Below are 10,979 nucleotides of genomic sequence, written 5' to 3' on the forward strand. Positions count from 1 at the left end.
ATTTACCAAGTTTGTTCAGATATTTAGTTTTAGAGCTGGAGTTTCTAGTAGTAGCAAGAATGTAATACCTAAATGTGGGCTCGTCTCAAAATAGTTAAAATTAGGATGGTTTTAACCCTTTGCAGGGCTGGGGTTTCCCTTCGCAGAATAAAATATTCGGCATTGGCCCTCAGAATACCTGAGCGATGGGGCTCCTCAAAAGAAAGTCTTGTCAGTGCCCTAAAACCTGGTATGTATTTTATTTGGTTCGTAGATGATAGATCATTAAATTTTTTTCCATTAATGACAGAACTAGGTGGGAAATTATGATTGATTAGATAACACGTACTCCAACTGGCTGCAATTTGATTTTTTCTTCTGTAATTTTATTCAGTGATGTTTACTGGAGGCAATTTAAAACTTATTTGATTGCTTGGTAATTTTAAATGTTTTTTCCGACATATTTAGTACTGTAGATGGTTATGTTCATCTTGTGACAGTGTTTAACTATTCATTGGTATGTATATTTAAGGTAAAATACTCTTTAATGCCTTGGTAACTGCAGTAGTTGCATTGAAAAGTCATGCAAATGGCATTTGTAAATTGCTTGAGTGATTGAAAGGTTCCGAATGTAGTCAAACTTACAGTTTATGCTTGGTTCAATTTGGCAGATGGATAAATGTGTGGGAGGGTAAAACAGGAAAGACCTTAAGTTTTTTATTCCTCTAACATTTCGGACTACATATAGTCCATCCTCAGAGAGGCTGTATAGAAGTATGGAAAGCAGAGGTACAGGTATTTAGGCACAGGGCATCCTTAGGATTTATTGTTGTGTCTATTGCAGATTATCTGCCCTTCTCTGTTATGTTGACCTAACCTTTAGAGGCAGTATATAGGTACAGGAGGAGTCACTGATCATAGAGATGGCTTTGTGTTGTTTGATCACTGCAGCAGGTGTAGCGTTGACCTCAGCAAGTAGGAGGGGAAGGGGGTGCAATTAAGTAGAGGGAGGAGCAGGGTCAGGTCATAAGACCACTAGGTCAAGTCATCACAATAGGGGAGGGGAGCCAGTCAGCAATAGTCACGACAAAGGTCCCAAGGACGTCCTGTGTATAAATATCTGTTATATCCTCACTTTGGTAGTCTGAGAGTGGGATCTATGTAGTCTGGAATTTTAAAGGAATAAAGATCTTAGTTCTTTCCTGTTTTTCTCCCTCATCCATTACAGCTTGTGTTTGACTCTAGGTCAGTTTATGCAAGGTAATTGCAGTAACGAATATCTGAGGGCATTAAACATGCTGGGAGGGCTAAGTATAAACCAGATATTTATTGTAACAAAAAAAAAAATCCTTTGACATCAGAGGTTCTATTTTTTTGTAAGTGAATTGTAAGTATTCTATTTAATGGACATATGTTCTCTCGTGAAGCATTTTATATTTGCTCTTGGGGTTAAATTAGTTTAGTTTCCCTTTGTGCATTGTGTACACTTTTTTTACAACTTGCTTTTATTCATATATATAAATATATATATATATATATATATATATATATATATGTATATAATATATATACAGTAAGACCTAAATATAATGGACTTCAATAGACCGGAATTCTTCCTTTATCGGATTGGAGGTGCTACCGGACTAGATTCCCATATATTGGAAAAAGTCCAATACAGCCAGAAGCAGTCCGGACTACCCGATCACCTCAGCTATGTTCACCACAGAAAGGTAAATAAAAGACATGTTTATCAGTGTAAAGTACAGTATTATTATATATATTATAACATTTGATTATTGTAGTGAAGGTATAATACAGTACAGTACTGAAGTGGTAGTGAAAAGACTCTGAAAACCGTTGGTGCGATCTGGACTAATGTCTGATAAATCGGAAAAAGTCTGCGTTAGCAGGGGGAGGTCCGGATGTCACTTTTTCCAGAATGGCTTAGGCCCCAACTAGTCCGTTATGGTGAGGTCTTACTGTATTTGTATATATATATATATATATATATATATATATATATATATATATATATGGAATTATTGTTTGAATGGTGTTCTGTAAGACGTGTATCACATGTAGATAATGAATTATACTTCAGAATTGCTGGTTTCTTTGTAGGCTCCCTGAAAAGTATGGTAAGGTGGACGGGCGCTTTTACCGTACATTTACATATGGCTTGTGGTCTGTTAGACACGTTGTGGCCATTCTGACACAAAACTCATGGTGACCGGATGACTTTGGACATTCAGTAGAGAGGTAGACAGCCACTGTCACCGAATATGTACTCGTGGCCTGTGGTCTGTGTTTAGTGCATGGTGGCAGTTGGGAAAGGCTTAGCCTGGTGGCTGCACGAATTTGGACATTGGGTGGGGATGTGTATGGACGTTTTGGCATCACTTGTGGGTTACAGTCGTATTACTTGGGTGCTGGAAGTTCGTTGGGAGTGATCGAACCAGTGCGCGGGTTTGACAATATCAGTATGGGGCGGATGGACATTTTTGCTCTAGTTGTGGATTATGGCCTATTTCCCGCTCACGGCTCGTGCCCAGCAGCCACGATACTGAATGTTTGAACATGTCAGGTGGCCGGCCGAACTTCTCGGGGACTTTTATGAGTGGATAATAGCAAGTAAATTTGGATAATGGTTTAATAGAGCCAGTATCCGGATAATGAACAGGTCTGCATACTGCACGTCCGGATAAATGAGGGATTACCCTACATGTCAACAAGTGGGTTGGTGGAGGGTTAGTGCCCCTCCCTGTAAAATAGGTAACTCAAAGTCAAGTGGCCACCCCTTACGGGATTATGGCGTCTGGCAATAGATAGATAGATAGATAGACTTTTGTATCAGTAACATACCAGAGGATACTGATGTGTAGTGTGCGGAATAAAACTCTTTAGGAAGAGGTGCTACATGGACTCCCTGTAGACAGATTCTCGGTGTTTCTTTGTTTTATTCATTTTTTTTATAAAGACTTCAGTATGCTTCCATGCATCACCCTTGGTAGTCAGATGGCAGCTGTCCATGCTGCTCTGTCTCTAGCAGCCTCCCTTCATTCCCTTAACCCTAAGGCCACACACTATGGCTTCATCCCAAGTCTTAATTGGTGTACCTCTCAACTCCACCTCCAACTTTCATCCCCTTTACCCACTGAACCCAGTTGCCATCAAGAGATTGTTCTTGAGAGCTCTGTGCTGCTCATTTACACTTATGTCTGTGGCCCCTTGTTAGGCCAACTGATCTCACTATAGAAGCCATACCATGCAGATTGATTCTTCAACTTCTGTATTTGCTCGAGTACATGCCCTTGTCTTCTCTACCCCATATTTTAGTCCCATGTCATATAATAGTTTTGTGTGTTCCTGCACGCACAGTTCTTCCTCTACAACCTTCCCATTTTTTATTAGCTTGCTATTGGCTCTCTGCCAGGAAGTAGTCATTCTGGCTACTATTATCCACCTAGTACATAGACAAATAAGGCAGTACAGTACCAGGGACATTCTGTGTACCAAGTGACAGCAGTGGTAGGTCCTGTAATAGGAGGAGGTTCCCTGACAGTTGAATTTCCTGGTGTACAGGAAATCATTTGGTTTGCCGCTCAGTGTAGAGTTACCCCAAAATAGGGTACCGCTGCAGAGAGTGGATGATGGGCGCCCCCCACCTACCACTACATTATATATATATATATATATATATATATATATATATATATATATATATATATATATATATATATATATATATATATATATATATATATATATATCATCTCATCTCATCAGCCGTTTGAGTGTCCACTGCAGGACCGGCCTATCCCGACCGAAGTGGGGACGATACAGCCAATTTATCTACCAAGTGGCTTAGGCTGTCTGGTAGAGATTGTATGTAGGTATTGTAGGATGAGAAGTGCTTGTAAGTGTAATTGAAGTGTTGGAGTGGCTTTGGATGTGTGTGTGGTCTGTGAACCAAGTGTAATCGGCCCGCGCAAGCCGACTGGGTGAAAGCATACTTCATAGTATGCGACACTGGTTCAACCACAGCACCCCTTATGTCCGCCAAAGTAGTAGGTGGCCAGAGGAACGCTTCCAGTAGTCCTGCATACCATACACCTCCAGATATCGCCACTTCGGCTAACACCCACTGTCCATATTGAATACATGTTAGGGCTGTCTTATACTGCAACTGAGTTACGTGAAATCAGCTGCAAAATGAGAGAAAACTGCGCCATGTTAAGGTGGATGGACTATAGAGAACCTCCTTATCCCCAGAGAATGGTCGACCCTGCCCAATATAATGAGTAATGGGAGAAAGATTTAGGAAGTGTGTAATATTGTTGCCTCCTCTTCCTCCTCCTCCTCCCGGCTCTCTCTCTCTTTCACTCTTCCCTTCCATTTCTTTTTCCTCTCCCTTCCATCTTTCCTTTTCACCTCCCCTCTCCCACTCATTCCGCCTTGTTAGTTATCTCCCTTCCATTTTCCCCTCTCCCCTTCCAATACACTCGTCCTTCATAATTCATTGTTCCTCTTCACGGGAAACATCATCGTCTTTCCCCCTCCTCCTTCTCCTCTTCCTCATCCTCATCCTCCTTTTCTTTTTCTTCCTCTTCTTATTCTTATTTCGTGTATCGGTTGTTTTTTTCTTCTTTATTCGTTAGTTCATTCTTAACAGAAACAGCAACCTTACTTTTCTATTCTCCATTCCATGAAAATGCTGTTGTTATGTATAGAATGGGGGAAAAAAATAGGAGGTATTTAGAGTAGTTTAAGAAGATGAAATGAGTGGGCACTGAGAACTTTATAAGAGTAGGGTGGAGTGGTAGACAAGAACAATCGTAACTGACAAGAGAAATACTGGAATGGTGAGTGCATGAGCAGTGGCATACTATTTGATGATATTGTCCAGGCAGTCACTTAACAGCATGTAATATGAAACAGTTCCAAATCCCATTCCTCCATATCATCCAATTTTTGTCCCTTACCCTCCTTCAGCAGGAATATACTGCAGTTTCTTAATCATTACCATGAATACTTTTTTTTTTTTCTCATATTACGGAGTTAAGACCTCGTTACTGTTGTTATAACAGTATGCGCTCGATGTTTGAAGAGTTACTTCACACTGTCATACCACACTGACACACCTCACACTCTCATACGATACTGCAACACTTCACACTCTCATACTACACTGCTACACCTTACACTCTGTTACTACACTGCCACACCTCACACTCATACCACACTGCCACACCTCACTTTGTCACACCACCCTGCCACATCTCACATACACACAGTGTTACCCTACCTTCCATTGTCACATCTCACACAAACTTTACATTGCCAGAAAACGCGTGCCCCATATTGGCACACCTCACACTACCACAGCACACTGCGGCACCCCCACACACTCCATACTGTCACACCCCACGCAGCCGCACCTCACACTACGACACCACGCATTACCACACCTCACACTGTCACCTCTCACTGCCATATCTCACTTACACTGCACAGTGCCACACCATACTGCCGCGTCATACACATCCACACCTCACACTGCCACATTATACACTGAATAGGGACACAAGTGCCTCGAGATTCTTTGTTTAAGGTGCTTGTCACAAGATGCGGCTTTACGAGACAGATAGATAGATAGATAGTTGAAGACTATATGTGATGAGAGATGTATAACTATGCACTGCCTATATAATATTCCACCGGCCATCGAATTCGGCGATCAATCAGCTAATCAGTCTATCAACAGTCTCATCTCATCTTCCCTTCATCTTCTTCCCTCCCGCTCCCCCATGGCTTCTGGGAACATCTGTTATTTATATGCGTTGGTGTGTGTGTGTGTGTGTGTGTGTGTGTGTGTGTGTGTTTAGAAGTAGCCTCCCCTCTCTTTAGTCCCTTTCCCCACCTTCACTTTCATTCCGTCCTTACTCAGATTAATTGCTTCTTCCTTCCTCCACCTCTTCGTTCTTTCACTTTTTTTTTCTTTTATCCATTTTTAGCTTCTCCCACCTTCCCTCGATCAACATCTTTCCCCTCTCAAGTCCCTGCCTCCAACTCTGCTTTCCCTACATCCACACTCAGTCTAATTGCTTCTCCCCAGTTCTCTGCATTTTCTGCGTCACTTACTGTTGATTACTTCTTTGTTTTTTCCTCGTCGTTTTGTTGGCCTCACTTTACATTGCCATCAATATCCCCGCACATTTTCTCTCCCCCAGTCTTCTAACGCCTTGTATCACATTGCACACGTTTTTCTTACCTGTTAATTACATCTTTCAGACGACATTTTCGTTATTTTATTATTTGCCATCTTGAGAGGCATTTATGTAGCTTAGCAGAGACTTCGAACTGGAGAGTATAGCTTTAGTCTTAACACCTTCACAGTTAGAGATTTTTCCTAAGGCAAGTGTCAAGTGGGGTTGGTGGAGGATTAGTGCCCCTCCCTGTAAAACAATTAACTCTAAGCCCTTGGCCACCCCGTTTGGGATACATGGCGTCTGGCAATGAATGAATGAATGAATGAGTAAAAATTGTATTGTTGCAAGAATAGACTAAGGTATACGTGACTGAATTAAAGATTAAAGGGCAACATCTAGATTTGAGAGTTTGCCTGTGTTTGTATGAAAGAGAAGACAAATTACGTCACTGTTGTGAAGGAGTGCAACAGCGACATAATCCTTTAATTTGACCCACCCTAATTGAGTCAATCTGACGTTGTATTACAGTACTTGTTCTATGCTTGTCATTTCCAGACTGTTTTATCCAATTTTAGGATAGACTTTTCGAAGTGGAGGGGTGAGATACAGCCTTCTTAAACCTCTTCACAACTAAAGGCCCATCCTATAAACTTGTGTGACATTTTATTATTTATAATTTTTGTAATAACAAGAATGAAATTCAAATAAATATGCCATCGAATTGAAGTAGTTAACACATGCACATCCATAGTACTCACTGTCGTTTTCTAAGTGGTAGGCTATTGTAGGCTTCGTACCACTTTCTTCTTTTAGCACCTTTATATTGTGGTTCATGCATTTCCATATATTTAGTAGCGATATAGTTTGCCCAAGTAGCGTAAAGGAGGACAGAAAAGACACAATAGAGAAATCGCAGAGCAAGAAGTGTTACGAAATTCTTTGAGGCGCTTACAATTCAGCCATGAGTCAGGTAAAATTTTGACTGGTTCCGTATCTGGTGGGTTGTATAGCGGATATTCAGATCATATGAATGGGGTGTTACTTATGAAAGCTGAGTAAAATTTCTGACTTTAGTAGTAATTCGTCATCATCATCATAACAAAGTACCCGGGCAAAAGGGGTAAAAGTGAGTGGTGCTAGTGTGCCCTCTCATGTGTTTGTATTCAACATTTCTTTTCTCGTTTCTTCCTCTTCTTTCTTTCCACCCCGCGCCCCTCTCTCTCGTTATCCCTACTTCTCCAGCTCCCCCTCCCTCTCTCCATCCCTCCCTTGCTTAATCCAATCACGCAACAGATGAAGTGACAGGCTGGTAGAGAGACTGGGAGAAGGAAGGAAGGGGAGTTAAGAAGGGTGGGGGGAAGGGGAGGAAATGATGGAAGACGGTGGGAGTGAGAGGAGAGAAGGATGGGTAAAGGGTAGAGAAAGGTAAAGGTGAGGGTATAGCAAGTTATGGATGAGGGGAGGGGAGGGGAATGGATGAGGGAAGAGGATGGAGGAAATGTAGTGGAATGCCGAGGAGGGGGAAGGGAGAAGGCGAGAGGGAAGAAATGGTTGACAGGGGAAGGGAGAAGGATGAGGGGGTCAGGGAGGGAAGGGGAGAGGGATAGAGTGGAGGGACGGTTGCGGTTTGGGAGGAGACAGCGAGAAAGGGAGAGGGAAGTTGGCTGAGGGAGAGAGGGGGAAGATGTGCAATGAGGGGTGAGGGGAGGGGGCGGATTGAAGGCAGAAAGTCTAGGTGAGCTGTGAAGGGGAAATTCGAATCTGTCAAGTTATATAGTAGTTTTTATTCGTTTTTAGCACGATTACGTCTTTTTTTGGTATTAGTATTTTATTCTTACTGTCTCCAACGATATTATTTCGCCTGTAGGAGGCGTTAAGCAGTGAAGGAGTCAGAGGTACTCTCCATTGGCCCATGCATTACAGTGATGTTTTTCATTTTATTACCATAGAGGTCAGTTCAAGTCAGGTCAGGTCAGGTCAGGCTTTGATCTGCCAAAGGTACCATGTATACCAGTACTACCTGTGTCATGGTCGGATCGCCGACGACTAAATCGGAAATCCCACTGGTCTTCCAGTGAGGAGGGGTGATATGACATCCAGGAGGACGAAAAATAAGACCTGTCAAAGGGCGGATGAGCTAAAGTCAACGTCCGCCTTAAAGGGTAGGTGGAGCTAATTAGCCATGGTTGGCAGTCCACCTAACAGGAATACCGTGATTCAAAACCTGGGCGGCCAGGCCTGATGCCGCGGGGGCTCCTCTCAAGGCAAGAGGTGAGTCTTTCCCTGACTTGAGAGGCTTTCCCAGCCTCTCAAGTCAGGGAAAGCCTTTAGGAAACAGTCTCCATTAATCGTTTTTGAGCGCTGACATCTTTTAATATTCTCGCTAATTATACACGACTTTAGCTACATTATGGGAGGCCTCTAATAGAGTCATTAGGCTAGACCCTTCAGTACAGTGACATCTTTTTCATTTGATTTTTTCCCCTTCCATTGGCCTTTCCCACTTGCCATTGTTTCTACTCTTCCATTTCTTTGTTTCGCAACTTTTTATCCCCCCTGTGGCTGGGGGGGGACACAATCCGACCGCATTGTGGGATGGTACTACCACTCTGCGGTCAGGTTGTGATAGGAAGAATTCTGCCACCGTATTCCCTGCGTGTCGTAAAAGGCGACTAAAAGGGACGGGGTGAGGGGACTAGGGACCCCCTTCTCTGTATTTTTAGTTCCCACAATGAGACAGGGCACAGAAAGGGAAGGGAGATTAAGTTATTCCCGTACCCTGAAGATTGGGTCTATGAATGTGTGGATGTTGTACGATCGAGGCTAAAAGGGAGGAGGTTGGGAGAATGTCTGTGAGATGAAGGTTGGATGTGCTAGCTTTGAGTGAAACAAGGATGAAAAGGAAAGGTGAGTCTTTGAGTGAAACAAAGTTGAAAGGGAAAGGCGAATCTGAATTTGGAAGTGTGACTGGAAGTATGTCAGATGTTGGTAGAGGAAGAGCGAGAGAAGAAGTGGACCTGTTAGTGAGCCCAGAAGTGCAGCAGTGTGTGATTGAATGGAAAGATCGAGATTGATATGGGTAAAAGCGAAATTTGAACGTGAGGTGTGGGTATTTGTGAGTGCACGTGGGCCTGGTAGTGAAAGGGAAGAAGAAGAGAGGGAGTCTTTCTGGAATGATGTTGATGAGTGTCTGCAGAGTTTTGGAGCAAATGTGAATGTGGTAATGATGGGAGATCTGAATGCTAGAGTGGGAAATGTAGCAGTTGAAGGTGTCGTTGGTATGCATAGTGTGCCTGGAAGGAATGAAAATGGGGAACGAATGATTGGAATGTGCTTTGAGCGAGTGATGATTGGAAATACCTTGTTTGAGAAGAAAGATATTTATAATTATACATGGGTGAGACATGAGGGTGGAAGGGTTGTTGATAGAGCATTGATGGACAGTGTGGTTGTGTCCAGGAATGTAAGAAGAAGATTCTTGGATGTGAGAGTTTTGAGAGGGGAGGATGGAGATGTGTCTGATCATTACCTGGTGGAGGGAAAGTTGAGAGTAGGTATGGGGTAGGTGAGAGCAAGGAGAGTTGGGTATGGCAGGGAGGTTTTGAGAGTGAACTGGTTGGACCAAAGAGAGGGAATGATAGAGTATCAGGAGAAACTGAAAAATGAGTGGAACGCAGTGAGAGATCAGGAAAATGGTGGTGTGGAGGAGGAATGGCAGTTGTTTAAGAGTGCAGTGGTGGGGTGTGCGGAAGAGGTGTGTGGTGTGAGACGAGTGAGTGGTGGTGTAAGCAAGAGGAGTGAATGGTGGTGTGAGGAAGTAAGTATGGCTGTAGCAGAGAAGAGACGTGCATATGAAGTGTGGCTGCAGAGGAGGGATGAGGTGACATATGAGAGGTGTAAGGAAAAGAGGAATAGGGCGAAAAGGGCTATGCGTGATGCTAAAGTGGCAGCAGATGAGAGGTGGGGTGGGCGGTTTACTGAGAATTTTCAACAGATTAAGAATATGTTTTGGAAAGAGGTGAGGAGGGTGCAAAAGGAAGTCTGGGAAGGAAGAGCGAGTAAAAACAGAGGATGGAAGGATGTTAATTGAGATGGATGCAATAAGGAAGAGATGGGCAGAGTATTGTGAAAGTTTTTTTAATTTAGAGGAGGAAAGGGAGGCTGTGATTGTGGCAGATAGAAGGGAGTGGGGAACAAATGTGTTGGAAGAGTTTAATGATTCTTCGATCGCGATGGAGGAAGTGCAGGAGGCAGTAAAGGAGATGAAAGCAGGGAAAGCTGCAGGTATGGATGGATGTGTTGTGGAATGTTTGAAAGGTGTTGGAGCAATAATTGTTGAGTGGCTAGTACGATTTCTGAACGTGTGTTTTGTGAGTGGTATGGTGCTAGTTGACTGGACAAATGCGTGTGTGGCTCCTTTGTATAAAGGTAAGGGTGATAAGTACGAGTATAAATGTACTAGTCTTCGGGGTACAAGTCTATTGAGTGTTGTAGGTAATGTGTATGGCAGAAGGTTGATTAAGAGAGTTAGAGAGGGTACAGAGGGAATGCTCGGCGATGAGCAGTGTGGTTTTAGGAGAGGGAAGGGATGTATGCATCAGGTGTTTGCTGTGAGGTTGGTGTGTGAAAAGTACTTGACGAAAGGTAAGGATGTGTTTTGGGCGTTCGTGGATTTAGAGAAAGCGTATGACAGAATTGACAGGGAGGCTCTGTGGACTGTTTTGAGATTGTATGGATTAGGTGGTAGGTTATTAAAAGGGGTGAAAGATTTTATGAAGATAGTAGAGCCGG

The sequence above is a fragment of the Coenobita brevimanus genome, chromosome 75, assembly GCF_032717465.1.
Source record: "Coenobita brevimanus isolate Jiangsu-jjx chromosome 75, ASM3271746v2, whole genome shotgun sequence".
In the NCBI taxonomy this organism is placed as follows: Eukaryota; Metazoa; Arthropoda; class Malacostraca; order Decapoda; family Coenobitidae; genus Coenobita; species Coenobita brevimanus.